The following is a 7,500-nucleotide window of genomic DNA, read 5'->3' as shown; positions in this document are numbered from 1 at the left end:
TGAGAATAGAGGGAACAATGAATGGAGCCAAATACAGGCAAACCCTTGAGGAGAATCTGCGTCAGAGTGTAAAAGACTTAGACTGCGGTGAAGATTTATGTTCCAACAGGACAATAACCCCAAGCAAACAGCCAAAACTGTCTGCCTAGGGTCATTGTCCTGTCAGAACATAAATTGGCCTGAAGAAGCTATATGTATCGGCCTGAGGAAGCTCACTGGAAAGCGGATGAAACGTCCCCCCCCCCCCCGCCCCCCACTTTGACCGGGTCTGCTCTTGCTTATAATTTGAATGAGTAGAGTAGATCTCGTTTACTTTTTGGTTGGATGCGCCTTTCTTTTTAAAAATGTGTAATCCCAACCACCCCAATATTATGCCATATATAGTGGGTTAAAGATATTTAATTTTGCATAGTTATTTCGTTAATGAGTGTCTCAGTATAAGCGTGAAGTAATTAATTGTGATATTAGATGTGCGTCGCTTTTGCATATTATTAAACACTATCAACTTTCCATATTGTCCTCTCTCCCTCCACTACATGGTGACCGGTTCCGATCCGGAATGACGAGGACTTTCCATTGTCCACGGAACTCGCCAGGTTTGCCCGACAATCTTTTTCAATCCTGGCAATTCCCTCTGGCTCTCTATCGTGTATAAAGGACTTAAGGTATAAATAATTAAGGCATCCCATTCATTCATTGGTTCTTGAGTACATATGATTGGATTTTGGGTTAAAGGATTTGTCTTGTTGACCTGCAGGTACTTCCACCCACTGAGTGGGAGTGCCCTTCTCAGGCCACTTTCAGTGGGCAATGTGCTGCGGCACATGCCAAATAATAAGTGTGGTGAGTGAGGAAAGTGGGGTGAGTGTGGTGCCGGTGTGCGTGGTACATAGTGTAGACATTGAGGGAGATGGATGAACGCATATAGGGAAGCCACATTCAGAGACAGACTGTGCAGCAGTAGAGCAGGACGGCTTCCCCAGGGAGTGGTGAGCTGGTTCCAGCTTGGAGTGAGTCGAGGGGTAAGCAGGGGGTCACACACGTTGGAGCATCCATGTGTGCAGGCCTCTGGTGATTAGATAGGAATGGGTTTGGATGTGCCCTCTGGGTTTTGTGGGAAGCCCAGGGGATTAAAAGGAAACGCAGCCAATTGAGCGTGTTTCAGTGTCCGTAAGCTTTACAGGAAAGGAGAAGGCTGTAAGGTAAATTGGCAGAGGGGATGAATTCCCCATCAGCCATTTATAAAAGGAGGCACAGGAAGAGAAATTCTCACAGTGTCCTCCACAAGAATTGGGAAAAATGTGGGGGCATCGGGACATGAAAGAAGGGACTAGATGTGGGCCCCATGGGGAGACCAGCCAGGCATGCATGGAAAACCGTGCAGTGTGCAGGACCCAAGTGGGTGTGGCGACCGTGACTGCGGAGTCTCCGTGGGCCCCAAGGGAATCCCGCAGAGGTTCCGTGGTATGCGAGTTGGGCTTGACAGCTGCGGTTGCCGAATCTCCATGGATTCCATGTGGACCTTGTGGAGGTCCCACAGCGCAAGCGCTGGGCTGATGGCAACGGCTGCTGAGGGAATCCCCAGCACCCAGTGGGTAAATCTAGTTTGAAGACTGAGCAGACAGGCTGACAGGGAACGACATTAGAGATTGTAGGGATTTTAGAACACATTTTAAATCGATGATGGGTAATTTTTGTTGAATTGGCAGATGTTAGACTACAAGGTTACCTCTTACCTCTTCATCCCAACCCGATGGGATTTGGAATTTGAGGAATGAATTATGGATGTGATGAGGTGAATGAGGTGTGTGGCCAAATTTTTCAGCACTGGATTGAATGAATGGTGTGAAGAGGGTGTGTATGAGGAGGTACACCCACCTGTGAAGAGAATCCCCGCTTTTATAAGCATTAGGTAGATAGCGGGGATTCAGCTGTTTTGGAATGGGATGCCATTCTGGTGTTGGTGCTGCTTGATGCAAGTTAATTTCAATTGGTGCAAAAGTGAATTGATGGGCAGGGGGTGTGGCGAATTGCGAGGAGGTTTTAGAGAAGGGCACCCTGGGTTCTTGGGGGCATTGTTAGCAGGCCATGAGCCCTCAGGGATGATCCAGATTTGTGGGCTCGAGCACCCAGGAGAGGGCTCGAGGAGCCACATGCGAGGAAGGGCACTTGGGGAAAGCCAGAGAGGGCTTTCCCAGAATTCGGCTGGAGCAAACACCCTGATCAGGCGACTCCTTCGGCGAGCCATGAGAGACCATCCCACCTCCATATTTTAGAGTCATCGCACATGCCTTGATGTCCTTCCAGGAGCTAAGTTAGTTAAATGGGATTCACGGGCCCCAGAGGGAGAGCTCAGTTAAGAGGGATTCCGAAGAGCAGGAGCTCGAGATTAGATAGAGGGATTCGTGGGCAGTTAGGGTAAGGGTAGAGTCGGACTGAAGCCGGCCGCCATAACTGCTGCCAACGCACGGTCCTACTGACATCGATGAGGACATCTGCTGCCGGCTCACACCATCTGCCAGCTTCTACCTTCTACCGGCTTGAACCATCTGCCGGCTCACATCATTTTCTTTATTATCGTGGGCCACAAGGGCTATTACCTGTGTTACCCGAAGTCTCTTGATGTGACAGGCTAGTGGCCTGCAAACGTATTCACCCCAAGCAATAATTCCAGATTTAGATGAATTGCGAATAAAGGAGAAACAATTTTTCCGAATGAACTTTTTTATTCATTAGGCCGAGGTCACATTTGCCATGGCGGCCGTGGGGTCTCCAAAATGTACGGCCACAGTATTTCCACGGTCACACAATGTAGCAGTCACATATGTTTTTATTTTTCGGGTAGACGCACGGGGTATTTATAAATTGTGGAGACCGAAAACGTGGGGGTGCCGTACGGTTTTTGATTTGATGTCACACGGTGACCTTAAGGGGGCCCTGCGGCGGCCATAGAATTTTCAAGGCAGACGCAAGGTGCCTGCAGGACGACCGTAGGGGGACCCTCAGCCGAACGTGCGGACAGACGGACGGTAACGAGTGGGTATATATACCAGTTCTCTTTTTTACTGAAATAAAAATATACCAGTATATATAACTGAATATACTAAAAGTATAATATACCGTGGTGCCCCCAGAATCCGAACGCCCCATTGTTTGAACAAATTGGAATCCGAACAATTTTTTTGAGAAAATTTTGCCCTAAAAACCAAATACATTTAAAAAAACTGAACACAACGTAGCGTTCATGTTTGTTCACGTGTCTCCCCCACCTGTTTGAGCCGCATCTTCACGCTTTGTTCATTCAGTTTGTCGGTGGAAGTCCTCGTGAAAGCATCTCTCGTGTATCGATCAATACTTTAGGCCTCAGTCACATTTGCTCTAAGGCAAGGATCCGGCGGCCGTACGCCCTCTGAATTGACAGAAATGTGCGGCGGCCGCAGAGAAACTGAGGTGGCCTCAGGGTGGCCCTACGCCGTCTGGCTATATTTTACAGGTCGTAAGGTCGCCGTGGAATTTTTACGCGGAGTTATAACTTTTTTCATTTCTGCGTTCGCCGTTGAAATTCGACAAGCCGAAACAAAAGAACTGGTAAAAAAAAAAAAAATTAACCCATTCGTTACCATCCCTCTGGCCGCACGTTTGGCTTAGGGTCCCCCTGCGGTCGCCCTGCGGTCGCCTTGTGCTTGCCTTGCGTCTGCCTTGAAAATTATATGGTCGCCGCAGGAACGCCCTTAGGTCACCGTGCGACATCAAATCAAAGACCGTGCGGCACCCCCACGTTTTTGGTCTCCACAATTTGTAAATACGCCGTGCGGCTACCCGAAAAATAAAAACATGTGTGACTGCTACATTGTGTGACCGTGGAAATACTGCGGCCGCTTTATAATTGCTAGTGCCCGTAAATTTTGTAGACCCTCCGGCCGCCAAGCCAAATGTGACTTAGCCTCGTGTTTTCACCTTCATTTGTGATGTTTGTTTTTTTAATCATCGTGTTTTAATTAATAACACAAAAAGCAATCCGATCACGTGGTGTGACGGACTGTCGGGCAAGGATTGAATTTCACAGCAAAACCCATTGTAATTTGGAATATCCATGATTACGTCAGCCCGATGCGTTTGATGAAAGTGATTGTGGTTCTGCGGGCATCATGTTTGATGAGCTGCCCCGGGGGCAGCGCTCTCGCAGAGTGCGCGAGCGATCGGAACCCAGGACGGAGCTCGAGCCTGTGTGGACCTTTGGATTGGTGATTGTTCCAGTTTGCATCCAATACACCGCTACCGAAGGTCATTTACTCATCCTATTTTACCTTAAACATGGGGAATTTCAGTTTAAAGTGTCTTGAAAGTGGGTTTTCTTGGGGTCCACGAACGGATTAATTCACTTTCCATTATTTCTTATTGGGAAAATATTTTTGGAATCCAAACTTTTTGCAATCCGAACAGCCTCCTGGAATGAATTAAATTGGGATTCTGGGGGAACCACTGTGAATAGGCAAACACCTATACTCCGATCTCTTGCGGTAGCGCACGGTGGACGCACGGTCGACGCAGACTGCCACGGAGGCCGTACGTAGGTGCACGGCGGGCGTAGGGGAACCGTGCGTCGACCCTGCGTTGCCCGCAGGTAGTCACACAGACCGCAAGGCCACCGTACGGCGACCGTGGAAATAGTGCGGCCGCCGTAATTTTTTGAGGGTTGGGAAAATTCATTTTTCATTGAGAAGAGCTTACGGCAGCCGAACGAATAACGCAAGCCCACCGTACGCCCTACTTACGGTCGACGTGGAACACATCTACGTCATAGCTTGGCTTGTCGAATTGCTACGGTGAACGTAGAAATGAAAAAAGTGACAACTCCGCGCTATAATTCCACGGTGACCCTACGGCCTGTAAAATATAGCCATACGGTGTAGGGCCACCCTGAGGCCACCTCAGTTTCTCTGCGGCCGCCGCACGTTTCTGTCAATTCAGAGGGCGTACGGCCGCCGTATCCTCGCCGTAGAGCAAATGTGACCTAGGCCTAACCGAGGAGATCAAACGAAACACTTATAGTTGAAGGAGGATACATGTCAGGAATACCTGTAAAAACAGGTACAAATCAAAATTCACTGGTTGAAAAAGTATTCAGCCCATTAGGTCAGTACTTGGTGGAAGAACCTTTTGCAGCAATGGTTGCTATGAATGTTTTTGGGTAGATCTCTACCAGCTTTGTTCAGTGACATGGTGAAATGTTTTCCCATTCTTCACATGAAAATTGCTCGAGTTCTGCCAAGTTTGATGGGGATCATCGATGGACTGCAATCTTCCAGTCTCACCATAAATGTTCAATTGTGTTCAAGTCAGGACTGACTGAAGAACATTTATTTTCTTCTTATTCAGCCACTCCAGTGTTGCTTTCGCTTTGTGCTTCAGATCATTGTCCTGCTGAAATGTGAATCTCCTACCCAGTTTGAGATTCAGATTCATGGCTGACTCAAGCAGGTTTTCATCAAGGATTCTCCTGTACTTTGCACCATCCATTGTCTCTTCCATCCTGACAAGCTCGCCAGTCGTTCCTGATGAAAAACAGCCCCATAACATGATGCTGCCACCACCATGCTTAACAGGAAGGAAGGTGTTGACTCGGTCATGTGCAGTGTTTAGACATAACGCTTTGAATTTAGACCAAAAAGTTAAATTTTTGTCTCATCTGACCACAGAACATTTCTCCACATGCCTGCAGTATCATTAAGATGCTTTTTCACACACCCCGTGTAAGTTTTTGATGCGTATTTTTCAGTAATTACTTCTTTCTTGACACCTGTTCATAGAGGCTAACTTTGTGAAGGGAGCGGGATATTGTTGATTGATGAACAGACCCCCATCTTGGACAGAGAGTCTTGCAGATCTTTCAAAGTCATTGTTTGATTTACAGTTACATCCTGAACCAGTTTCCTGCTTGCCTGGCTGCTGAGTTTGGAAGGGCGAACTGATCGGGGTAGAGTCTGGGTTGTAGGATACGTCTTCCACTTCTTAATGATGGATTTCACCGTATTCAATGGGATAACGAGTGACTTTGAAATGTTCTTATAACCCTCTCCTGAACGGTGCTTCTCCACCACTTTATGTCAGACTTCCTTGGAAAGCTCCTTGGTCTTCACGTTTGCCTTGTTGGTTGACCAAGTGTGTTGCACCTTAAAATCCCTAAGACAAGCAGAGAGCTTTTTTAAATTATTATTTAAACCACTGATTACATGTCGGTGAAACCTATTACACTTATTCTATAACCTTTCAAATAAATAATTTGCTCCTGAAGTGATTTGGGGTTAATTAGGTAAAGTATTTGAATACTTATACAACTGAGAATCATCTGATTTTTCTCTGTTAATTGAACTTATTCACATTTTAACTGAATTTTTCAGCTTTATCACTTTGGAGTAGTTTGTGAAGACTCCATATATTAAGTTTGATTTGGAAGCATCATGAAATAAACTCAGATGGCATCAAAAATGTGAAAACTTTGGAAGGGAGGGGTGTGAATACTTTTGCAGACCACTGTACATGGGCCCTTTGTGCATTTTTGTGGGCCCGAAAGAGCAGTGGAAAAACACAAGTTGTGGAGAGGCCATTTGGGCCAAGGGTGAGAAACAGGTTTCACAAGGAATCAAAGTAAATGGGGATAGGGAGAACAAGAAGAACAAGAAGAACAAGAAGAGGCACGCATATCAACAGTTAATATTTTCCTCACGAATCCCATGCACTGAGGAACTGTGAAGGCCGATGTGATATATTAAATCATTCACACCACAAGGATTTAGACAAGGGAGAGGTCATGGGACAATGGAAGAAAGAATCTGATCTCTGCGCGATGCCTGCGAGGGATTAGCGTTAGTCAGGGCTAAGGACAGTGAGATGGCGAAGCTTTTGGCGGAACAGAGAAACATGTCGGCGGTGGAGCGTCCGGGCTCCGTAGCCTCTCGGAACACGCGTGCTCGTTTGGCGTCGTCTTCTCCCACCTCTCAGTGGGTCTGCCATGTCCACTCGCTGAATGACTCATGCCCAACCGACTCACTGCTTGGTGCCGACTCCACTCTGAGCTCTTTGCCCTCTGAAATGACGGTTTCAACTGCCTGCTCTGTCTCCACCCCCAGCTTTTCTTATCTCGTGACTGTGCAGATTGGCTCTCCGCCCTGCCTTTAAAGCCTCTCTCCACATCTGTGGTTATGAATGGTTTTGGGTGGGTCTGATGGATTCCAGAAAGGGCCACAACCCTTACCATGGCACACCATTGCCATGCGTTGCTTTTGCCATCCTCGGGGGGGGGGGGGTGGGGAGGCACTGTTCTTACGGAGCTGGTGAAAATGGAGTTAGCTTCAAAGACACATTATGGTGCTGGTGAAAAATCAGATTACGTGGGGAACAATTTAAAGGATTAATGAGGGGGAACGATGGAAAAATTTATAGACACATAACGGTGGAGAGGGGTTGTGGTTATCAACTACTAAATCAATATCATCACGT

General features: G+C 47.2%; 1 protein-coding gene across 3 annotated transcripts in view; it reads right to left on the bottom strand.

Moving 5' to 3' along the window:
• The window catches only part of LOC147031004 (uncharacterized), a 38,093-nt gene extending 37,981 nt beyond the window's left edge, over window positions 1-112 (bottom strand). The window contains exon 1 of one of the 3 annotated variants that reach the window (XR_015056626.1): window positions 1-109. This exon is cut by the window's left edge and continues 1,567 nt beyond it. The gene's annotated coding sequence lies outside the window, so the exon portion shown is untranslated. The other 2 variants (XR_015056625.1, XM_085875649.1) reach the window with 2 other exon arrangements.
• Window positions 113-7,500: the final 7,388 nt, after the last annotated feature.

Source organism: Eptatretus burgeri, chromosome 3 (assembly GCF_056783735.1).
Source record: "Eptatretus burgeri isolate ZD-2024b chromosome 3, Ebu_testis_v1, whole genome shotgun sequence".
Taxonomy (NCBI): Eukaryota; Metazoa; Chordata; class Myxini; order Myxiniformes; family Myxinidae; genus Eptatretus; species Eptatretus burgeri.
Note: the sequence above shows the minus strand (reverse complement) of the source record. Positions and strands in the feature narration are given on the sequence as shown.